The sequence below is a fragment of the Hibiscus syriacus genome, unplaced genomic scaffold, assembly GCF_006381635.1.
Source record: "Hibiscus syriacus cultivar Baekdansim isolate YM2019G1 unplaced genomic scaffold, ASM638163v2 tig00112491_pilon, whole genome shotgun sequence".
Classification (NCBI taxonomy): domain Eukaryota; kingdom Viridiplantae; phylum Streptophyta; class Magnoliopsida; order Malvales; family Malvaceae; genus Hibiscus; species Hibiscus syriacus.
This window is the reverse complement of record NW_024063344.1, coordinates 2,120,037-2,129,580: the sequence shown is the minus strand read 5'-3', so window position 1 is coordinate 2,129,580 and position 9,544 is coordinate 2,120,037. Positions and strand designations below refer to the sequence as shown.

At 33.9% G+C, this 9,544-nt stretch overlaps 1 pseudogene; it reads left to right on the top strand.

Moving 5' to 3' along the window:
- Window positions 1-7,536: 7,536 nt before the first annotated feature.
- LOC120180249 lies at window positions 7,537-9,314 on the top strand (annotated as a pseudogene).
- The last annotated feature ends 230 nt before the right edge of the window (window positions 9,315-9,544 follow it).

Sequence of the window (9,544 nt, the reverse complement as noted above, 5' to 3'; positions counted from 1 at the left end):
GGGACTGTTCCGACCACCTCAGAATATCTGCATTGTCCTCAACCTCTTTCTGAACCGTTCGTTCTATATTACTGGCCTTTTATATGGACATCGCAATGCAATGCAAAACAGAAAAGAAACAAGGCAAAAACAACAAAAGATCGGTTAGTAAACATAAAGCAATTAATTCAGGATAATAATTTGTTCAAAAATCCTACCCACATATGCTGGCTACCCAATCATGCTTTATCATATCGTACCCAACATGATATTACCCCCATGCTTTGTTATTCATAAAAATAAATCATAACCGCATGATATCTAATTCGCATGCTTGTTCAAAAAAAATAAACCTAACCGCATGATATCTAGTTCGCATGCATTTATTCGAAAAAAACGAAAAATAAATGACTCAAAAAAACTTTTCCTTGTGTACCCTCCTCACGAGATTCTTAAGGTTCGGGTTTAGCTCAACTAGGTTCGGGCTCTACGTTCACTATATGCGGGTTAGATTCTAAAGTAATAGGTTCTCAATTGTCCTTGCCGGTGCCCTCTTGGGCTGCCGAACCCTCAATCCTGGCCCATCACAGGCTTTAGGGGATCGAGTTCAATTTTGAGGGAACACACCTCCTTATGTCCATGCGGAGGTGATTACCATCACGAGGACCATAAGGCGTGAGCTCCAGGAGCGATCCACTATCCCATGCGGAGGTGAAAACCACACGAGGGCATAGTCTCTCACTCCTACTTAATTAGGACGGAGCGGGGTTTTAGCTCATGTTATGATAATGCAGCTGCGCAGTGTGTGAGGAAAAGCGAAAAAACAAACAATAAAAACACTCAAAATCAATTCCTAAAACAAACAATTATTCTGAAACCATTAACAAACAGATTAGTACAACTATTTAATTGTTAATCGAATTAAATTAAAAAAAATCAAAATACAAACAAAACTTATTAAAAACCAAACAATGGATCAAAAAAATCAAATTAAAACGAATTTGTAATTTTCAATTGCAAAGACAATTAATTAATCGACTATCGGCCTGACTCTCTAAAAAAATTACGTCCCCAGCAGAGTCGCCAAGCTGTCGAAACGATTTTTTTCAAAATGTGAAAAAGTGAGATTTTAAAAAAAACACATTAATTCTTAATTATCTCTTTTTAATTTAAAAATAAATGTGATTTAAAAGACCTCTCGTTTCGAAAATTTTTGGATTTCCTTTATGATCGAAAAATACGGTTCAAAGAGTCGCCACCAATCTTTGATTAAGGGTGTGATTGGGCACCCAAAAATGCTTTGTCATTTTAAATAAAAATTAATTTTAATTAAAACAACAAATTGAGGTATGCGTTACCAAAATTCGAGTTCGGGAGTCAGTTACGTGTGGGGAATGATTAGCACCCCCACAACGCCCTAAATCGGTACCTAGTCGATTAATTAACGTTTTTGCAATGAACTTTACAAATTCGATCTTAATTTGATTTTTGATCCCATAAAACAAAAATGTAAATTTAAAACATTCAAAAACACTCAAACAAATTAAATTAAAATTACCAAATCATTTTAGAAAGATAAAGAATGTTTGATTGTTTACAAATATCGAGATTAGATCTTAAAAGCTATAACAACCTTTTCTCGATAAATTTAAATAAACGAACATTTCCTTTTCTTTTGTTCCAAAATTTTTAGGTAACAAATCAATTTTTGGTTTTACTTTTCGGGATACACTTTTAACTTAAAATGGTCATAACGGCCCTCTAATCAGTTAAGACAGGCCACTCAAGACAATTTTAAATTAAAAGGGTATTACCCTTAGTCCGATTATGTAATAGGTCGAGTTATGCACGTGAGGGTATCATACAAGTTGTGCAGAATGATTTCAAGAAAACCTATACCTAGATAAATACACAAATGAATAAAAATGCCATGTCAAACAAACATAAGGACTGAAACGGAATGAGCCATAAACTTTAAAGTTAAAATCATAAATTCAGCATAAATAAAGTCCTAACATATAAAACCACCACATTCCATGTACCAAATTTGAAATAAATACCTAAACATATGTAGGACTGAAATTAAATTCGCATAAAATAAAGGAACAAAATTACTAACATGAAAAATTCAGCCTAGGGATTCAAACGAAACATGCAAAAACATAAAAGCAAAATGCCTAAAATAACAAGAACTAAATGACACAACATTTGGGACTGAACTTAAATACGCATAAAACTATGAAGATCAAATTAAAAATAATAAGATACTCTATTCATGGATTAAAATGAACTAATCCGAATAAATGCATGACTAACTAGGAAATAAATCCACAATTACATGCTGGACCAAAATGTAGATTTACAAAACCGCATAGCAAATGTACAAACAAAGAATAATTCAAAACAACTATGTTCAAGGACTAAAATAGAACGTGCAAACACTTGAAAACCAAATGTGCAAACGAAAGAAAATGTATACCATATCATTCAGGACTAAAATAAAATGTACATGAAAGATGAAGTCCAAATTACAAAACAAACAAGACTCGATTGGGACCAAAATGGAAATCAACGGCAGAGGTGTAGTGACCTTAAAGAAATTATCCCTAAAAGTCTAATATAAAACCTACTTTAAACTAAACCTAACCCTCATTCTTCATATTTTCTTCTTCCTCACAGCCGCAATGCTCCCCTCTCCCTATCTCATCCCTTCCTCTCGTCTCACTCTCATCAAGGCGCCGCTCCTCAACTCTCCAAACTCTCAACCTTTTTCCGTTCAACCTTAACAACCTAGTGCCTGGAAGCCCCAAACTGATGCTTAACACGACCAAAGGCCCTGACCTACGAGCTACGACCCCTAAGTTCTACGGCCGACGAGACTCCTCAACCAAAGGTAAATGCTTCACACTCTTCTATTTCCTTTCGTTCATATTTTTAGCTGAGTTCTATGGGGTTTTCGTTATTATTATCATTTTAAAAAAAAAACAGAAACAGATGGAATGAAATAATACAGTATTCACGCTGAAATCGTTTCAAAACAAAGAGAAATAACAGAAAATAAAATGAAATAGGAAAGTAAATCGAAAACCTTAAAATGTATATTCTGCTTGGTATTGCTTCTCGAGAAGAACCGAAAATGTTTTACAAATCTCTCCTTTTTCTTAGCTCCCTGATTTCCCCCTCATTACAATGGATCCACTCTTCAAAAAATAGTTGCGGATGAACCTCCCCTGTTGTTGATGATCCCTATTTCGAAGGGCTACTTTGTTTTTATCTCTGCTGGTGAATTTTTTTTGTTGGCCTTTCCGTTTTCCCACCGAGAACCCCCTTTAGTTTCCTGTCTGTGCCCCACGTTCCTGGTGGTTAATTGCTAAACATAAACCGATCTTTTACGGTTTTCTTTACTGCTCAAAATATCTCTCTATTGCTAACGGTCCGCCCACGTTTTTTCTGGTTTTTAACTTCCCAGACAAATTAAGCATCTACACACTCTAGGCTAAATAAAAAAAGATTTATGGTTGTTGTGCGAGTGATTCAACTTGACGGGTCTTATTTTATAACTCAAACTTGATTTGAAATTTTTTCGAGTTTATGTTTAAATTTCATTGTAAATATTTATAATATTACGAAAATATTTAATTCTAATTTAAATGATTTTTTATAACCATATATAATACATATATATTTTTTCTTATGTGATATACATATATCATTCAGAGTCGGTGGACTCGACTCGAACTTGAAAATCAATCTATCAATTACTAAAAATTCAAGTTATTTGAGTTGTATTTTATAATTTGATTTGAACTTAAAAATTTTTTAAGTCGAATTTATGAAATAACAACTCGAAATAAGTTCAAATCGAATAAAAATAATTTTTCAAATCAAATCGGATTTTACTAAAACTTGAAGATAATTAATCTTTATCACTTTATCAAGTCTACATGTTTTTTTGGGTTGTGTTAAACTTTTTCCCAGTATTCTTATGAAATGTAAAGGATGAAGCACATCACGTTTTTACCGTCTGAATCAGCTGTCGTTTTATGACATATAGTGAGTCAAAAAAGTTATTGATGAAATGAGAAGATTATTTCATATTTTCTACTGGAACGGACAGTACAATTAATAGAACCATTCTAATGCATTAATCAATCACAGATCGATAAATAACAGCAGTGCGTAGTTTGATATGCAAATCACGAGACGAATTTGATTAGATGGATGAAAAATTAATGTAGTCAGATTGGATTACTTGATAACATATTTCATAGAGCTATCACACTCTCCCTTTGTCTTTTTCTCTTTTCAATATGTAATTATTTGAATCAATTTATACTTATCCATTTTGAAATCTGTTGAAGAGTTTTTTATTCATACAAACTTGGGGATATTTATTAATAATAAAGGTTGGAGCCTGAAATGGTTTGGCTGCAAATCAAGGAGGGAATTATCAAAGAGCCAACCTCATTTGATTTCAAGCGTCAACATTCAAATGCACGCTTGGGAATGGTTTTTTAACAAGTTGGAATACATAATTTTAAGACTAAATCTTCAAACTTGGGCTTCATATTTTTAATGATGGACAAAACTTGTGGAACATAGTCGATGGATTCCTTTTTCATATTTTATTCATGTAATTGTCAAAATTTGAAAGTGGAGTTTTGATTTTTTAAAAATTAAGAAATAAAACTCATAAAATGAGCTTCAACGTAGTTGATCTTTGACTGTTGTTTTATTAGTTTTTGAACTTTGAAAATAGATTTAGAAGCAGGAATATAATCTGAATATTCCTGGAGTTTGACTGAATGGGCCATCCCATCAGTATGGGCTATGCCCTTCAGCAACACGTTTGAATAAATTCAAGGGTAGTTGTATCAATATATTCACAAGTCTAAATAATGTAATGTTTAGTGTAGTAATACCAATTAAAATGTATAGGAGAGTCCGTATGCATAGATTTTGATGTTATTTTCGTCTTACAGTATCATTTGGTAGGATGAAAATAATTTCCCCACCAGAGCTTAATGCTCAAAGGAAAAAGAAATGAATCATTTATGTTCGGTAATGCAAGGAAACGAGGTTGCTTGGCATCTGCCAATGTCGTAAAAAAGTTGAGCTCTGCAAAATTGGATAGTGATACAAATAAATAAAATGCAATGGGCAATGGAAGTGGGCAGCTAAGGATTTGATAGTGATACAAGCACAATAGAAACCAGTGAAACAACATGTGATTCTTGCATCGAACTCAATAACCCTTGCTTGTATCATCGTGCTTCTCAGATCATTGATCAGTTCCAGCGCCAATTTCGCCTCCACATGGCCACTTTGTTTATATTATGAAACAAATTAATTAATCAAATTTCGACTCTAGTTATATATAGAGATTTATTTTGATTTAACTAAAATCTTGCGGTACCAAAACAAAACTAATGTGGAGACGACAAATAATGACCGTTCAAAATATTCGGCAAGGGCCAAGGATGGAGGTTTTCCAACCCAACTTTGTCAAATTTTGACTCTTCTTGCATTCTTTTACAACCATTTTAGCATCGATTTGCAATTCAGATTGTTTAAAGATTACATGTTTCAAAAAGGAAAAGAAAAAGAAGATGTATTTGATTATCTTAATTTCCGGAGATTTACAAGTTAAAAGTCCAAATTAGCCAAGTTTAAAGGTGGTGTTGGAGTTCCTAATTTTCCCAACTATCAGCTCCCACTCTTTACTTTCCTTGTAACAATATGCTACTTTTTGAACGCGTGAAATCACGTCCTCCTTGAATCACCACAAGAAAGTAGAAACAAACAAACGTTTTAAATACGCTCCACCTTCTGAGTAGATCCCTCCACCCCCAACACTCTCCGCGCGTGACTTGTTAAACACTATACTCAACCATGGTCTAGTCTCGGAAAAAAAAGTTTTAACCCGTTAGAGTTCTGCCACGTAGGACATTTCCATTTCCTACCTTTTAAAACGAGTACAACGTCCCTGAACGCTACAAACCGTTGGATATGAAAACGGTGACGTCTTGATTTCAGTTCTTAATCTGACGGTTATCACTTCCTTTGGCATCACATTCTTGTAGAGTTAGGTAGTAATTGGTAGGCGCCTCAAATAAATTTATTTTAATTAAGTTTTAGTACGTTTGCCTCCAAAATTATTATATACCAATAAAAAAATTTAGGATAAATTCATATTTAGTCCCCGCCTATTTTTTTTGTCACTCAGTTATTTTTTTTAAATCATATATAATGTTACGTTTTCGTTACTCGTTGTTAAAAATAAATAGAATTGTTGATCTGATATATATTTTTTAAATGATGATGTGGAATTACTTCATTATTACATGTCATCATCATCATGAATTTTTTAACCTTGAGTGACGAAAACAAAATCAAAACCTAGCGTTATGTATGATTTTAAAAGAAAAAAAGTTAGTAACAAAAATATAACTATAAGAATAGACGAGTGATTATCCTAAATTAAAGATATGGGTAGAAATTAGTTGGCGTTGAATTTGGAAATGTAGAAGTTAAATGATAATATTATGCATGGAGGGCCTACTCTCCCCTATTTTCAAGTTCTTTCATTTTCAATCCAATTCATCTCCATACCTTCTAGAAAATACTTGATTTTCAATTTCTTAAATGTTTTAATTTCTATCACTGTCCCTTTCCCTTGTTACAGGCGATTAGTTTTCGAGGAAGGGAGAAAGATGAGTAGGGGAATAAGGATTAGGAAAACAAACAATGAGGATTTAAGGTTTATAGAGATTTAGGAGATTGAAATATTGATAAAGTGATGAGTGATAGTAAAATTCGACGAATAAATAAATAGATAGTCGACGATCATGACAATGATGAGATTGGTCAGTGATAAATTTGATGCTTGTAGGATTAGTAATTTTATTTTTTTTTAGATTTTGAAGAAATTTGAATATTTTTAATAATATTAATTTGGAAAAAAAAATATTTAAAAAAATTATAAATGTATCATGTATTGTGTTTTGAGTGGCTGATAGATAAAATGTAGATCTTAAATTATTTAAAAAAGATTAGAAATTTTTGTATGTGATGAATTTAAATACAAATTTTGATTGAATATTAAAAGAAAATATCTCCAGTTTTCTTTCTTTTGCAACTTTTTAAATTATTATATTTAATAAGATAACGAATATATTATCATTTTATTGGTTTAAATATAATTATTAGAAAATAACATGTGATCTAGTGATAAGAAGAGCAAATGATGTGAAAAATAAATAGAAAATAAAAAATTCACGTTAACATCAATGACTTAATGTTAACTTTTTAACCGACTAAAATAAAATTAAAAAAACATTTGTGATTATTTAGTCAAAAAAATAGTTTAATGACCAAAGTAAAAAAAACACTAGTTTGGTGACTAAGGGTGTATTTACCTAACAATAAAAGTAAAGCACGAGAGAGGTTAAAAATAAAACGGAGGGTTAATGATGGTTAGTAGACGTGATTAATTCAGTAGCTAAAGTACTATATAAAGTGAATGGGGCTGGCGATGAGGATCCAAGGAGGCCGAGAGTCAATCACACAAAAAAATTGTGAGACAAAAAAAAAGAGAGATCTTTGTTTGTGGTGAGGTCTAAACACTTTGAGTGGTTCTGGTTTTGGTTCTTTGAAAAATCTTCCCCCCTTTCTTCTATTACGCCCCGCTTCTCTGAATCCCTTTCTGTTAATCATCTGTCTTTTGAATCAAAATCTGATTTTTGGGTTTGTTTTTTGGGTACGTAACGCAGGAGAAAAAGCAAACTTAGACAAGGATTTCTTTAAAAGCCAGGTATTTTCAGAATCGAGATCCAGGTTCTTTTTATTAACCTTTGTTCTTATAAAAACTGAATTTTAGGAATTTCTCAACTTTTTTTGTCTGTAGATAAATCAACTTAGAGGGTAATATTTGATCCCTCGAAGTTCAGTTTTTTTTAGTTGGATTTCAAAGGGTTTTCTGTTTTTTTAAATAAGCAAACCCTCTTTAATCCTTTCTGGGTTTTAAACCTGTTCTTCAAGTTTTGGAAAGGACTGGTTACATTTTTTTCTCTGTTCTTCTTCGGTGGTCTTCCTTTTCCTAGTTTTTAAACCATTTTAGTTTCTGAGTAACGGCAGCTGCAATGGATTTCATTAGTAGCGGAGCAGTTCAATCACATCTGTTTGGCGGAGAATTAATGGAAGCACTTGAACCTTTGTGAAAAGTGTTTCTTCTCCTTCCTCTTCTCTTCCTTCTACTTCTTACCTTGCTTTCTCTTCTTCCCAAACACAGCCCAATTTTTACACAGATGGCTGTTGTTACCCCTCGCCGATGGACTCGTTTTCAGGTCTCCAACACTACCAACACCCTCAGACTGGCTCAACAATTGGGTTAAATAGCTTGTCTCAAGCTCAGATCCATCAGATCCAGGTCCAATTGCACCTCCAGAGCAATCAACAAAGCTACCCTCACCAGATCCCCCGACCCAATAAAAACAGTAACCAGATGGTTAGCTTTCTTAGCCCCAAACCTGTTCCGATGAAACATATGGGTACGCCACCAAAGCCCAAGCTTTACAGAGGAGTTAGGCAACGTCACTGGGGAAAATGGGTCGCTGAGATCCGGTTACCCAGGAACCGGTCACGTCTTTGGTTAGGCACTTTTGACACGGCCGAGGAAGCAGCCTTGGCCTATGACAAAGCTGCCTATAAGCTAAGAGGTGACTTTGCGAGACTCAACTTCCCTAACCTTCGCCACAATGGTTCCCACGTTGGAGGCGATTTCGGTGAATACAAGCCTTTACCTCCTCTGTTGATGCTAAGCTTCAAGCCATTTGTGAAAGTTTGGAGCAAAATCCAAAGCAAGGAAACCGGAAGAAATCATCGAAACCGACTGCTGAGAACAAAAGAAAGAACAACGAAGTCAACGTGACCGATCCTGAGCCCGAGGATAAGATAGTGAAGGTGGAGAATTCCTCGTCTTTGTCTACGGTTCAATCCGAGAGCGAGGGTTCGGCAGTATCTTCACCTTTATCAGATCTTACGTTCTCGGATTTCGACGAACATCCATGGCCTGAAGTTGTTTGTTCTTCGGAAACTTTCATGTTGTCGAAATGCCCTTCGTATGAAATTGATTGGGATTCATCCTAAAAGCGTGAAAAGGGAAAACTCATGTTCCATTTTCTGTAATAGTCTTTGTTGTTTGGAGTCTTTTTTTTTTTGTAAAAGCTAACTGCAATGGTGTTTTTGGAGTTTTGCGGTGGCATGTATTTTTAGGTCATTTTATGAGTATGTTATTTATGTTCATTTTATGCGATATCATCCTAGATTCCTTCGTTTTTTTTACTAAATCTTGCTCTGATATTTAAATAGCTGTTCATCGTCGAAAAAGTGGCTATTATATAATAATAAATACGACTGTGATCTCAATTTAAATTTCTGATCTCAACAGATCTAAATGAAGTAGTCTTCGATTTCGCAAATGTAAACACCGGTTGAAGAGTGATTTTTCAGGTAAACATTGCTGTTCATTCCATGATAGAGTGCCGTTAAAATTCAAGTTCATTCC